Here is a 1,330-nt window from a genome sequence, read left to right as displayed (position 1 = left end):
CCTAGACGCAAAGGACCCGGCATTTCAGACGGTTAGTGAGGAAAGTTGTCACGCAGCAGTCCCTCTTCTGCTGAATAACTCCTGTTGTTCGAAACTGAAAATGGTTCAGAGGAAGTCTCAATGCGGGGTCCTGAAAGGCTGATAGCGATTCATGCACTGACATATTGGACTGTCTCTTTAAGTCCCGAAGCGATGCCATTTGTTGCGATTGCCCGGACGTGCAGAGCATGAAGAAAAATACATAATAAAGGGAACGTCAGCTTCAGGATGAGGCGTCCTAGCAGACCACAATTCGTGTAATCATGACTCCCTAGTTTCATTGCAACGCTTTAATAAGTTAGTGAATAGCGGGACAGATGTTAAGATGTCAGGATGGCCGAGCGGTCTAAGGCGCTGCGTTCAGGTCGCAGTCTCCTCTGGAGGCGTGGGTTCGAATCCCACTTCTGACATTCATTTTTATTTGGTGGGTTTTAGGACTCTATCAACGACGCTTAGAATCGACAAACCATAAATACATTGGTATTTACATTTTAGAGGTAGAATTCTTCCGTTGATTGAAGACATTTCCACTATAGGGCACTTATGAATCTCACTCTTTACAATAGGATTCATACAAAGAAAATCACCATGTTTCAAGGACTATTTCGTATTTTTCCGTGTTTAATACATTTTGATTTGGTTAATTGCAATGACAATGTAAATATAGCGTGAAGATACATAACCTATATCACTTATACAGATATGATAGAACTCTTGAGTTAATAATTACTAGTATAAAAGAAAAGTCATTAGGATAATTAAGAAGTCATGTATCAACATGTAAGTTGGACTAACAGGGGTGACTATTTCGTATTTTTTAAATAGATTTATCACATTTTAGCTGCAGGTACTACTTCTTTTTCAGAACCTTACAAGGTACTGTCCATGTTTACAAAGGCAGCTGTAATGGAAAGCATGTCACCTCAGTACATAACGTGCCGCTAATTTTGAAAAAAATCAGAACATATGGCCCCTAGTTATACCTAAAACTAACAAGGTAGTAACTGAAAAGCTTCCACAGGGGAATTGTATTAATTTTCCTTGGCAGGTCGAGAAGTATTTTTCTTTTAAAAATACATGGAATCCTAATAGCCGTTTTTTTTAAATTAGCGGTGATGGGGAAGTGCTTGTTTTGCCTTTAGTCTTTGGAATTAAATACTTAGCAAGATGGCTATTCCCCCTCCCCCCCCCTTCACAAATTCAGCCCACCCAAGATTCATAGACGTTAGGAAAGGGGCAGGAACAAGGCAAGACTCCACCATGTGGTATTGGCAGTGGCAAGGGCTCCATG

General features: G+C 40.4%; 1 non-coding gene across 1 annotated transcript; it reads left to right on the top strand.

Moving 5' to 3' along the window:
* The first annotated feature begins 366 nt into the window (after positions 1–366).
* On the top strand, positions 367–449 carry TRNAL-CAG (transfer RNA leucine (anticodon CAG)). The gene has a single exon. It is a non-coding gene; the product is annotated as a tRNA-Leu (tRNA).
* The last annotated feature ends 881 nt before the right edge of the window (positions 450–1,330 follow it).

Source organism: Ambystoma mexicanum (genome assembly GCF_040938575.1).
Source record: "Ambystoma mexicanum isolate Mex_15411 chromosome 12 unlocalized genomic scaffold, UKY_AmexF1_1 Mex_chr12_unloc.1, whole genome shotgun sequence".
In the NCBI taxonomy this organism is placed as follows: domain Eukaryota; kingdom Metazoa; phylum Chordata; class Amphibia; order Caudata; family Ambystomatidae; genus Ambystoma; species Ambystoma mexicanum.
This window is presented reverse-complemented; position numbering and strand designations above follow the sequence as displayed.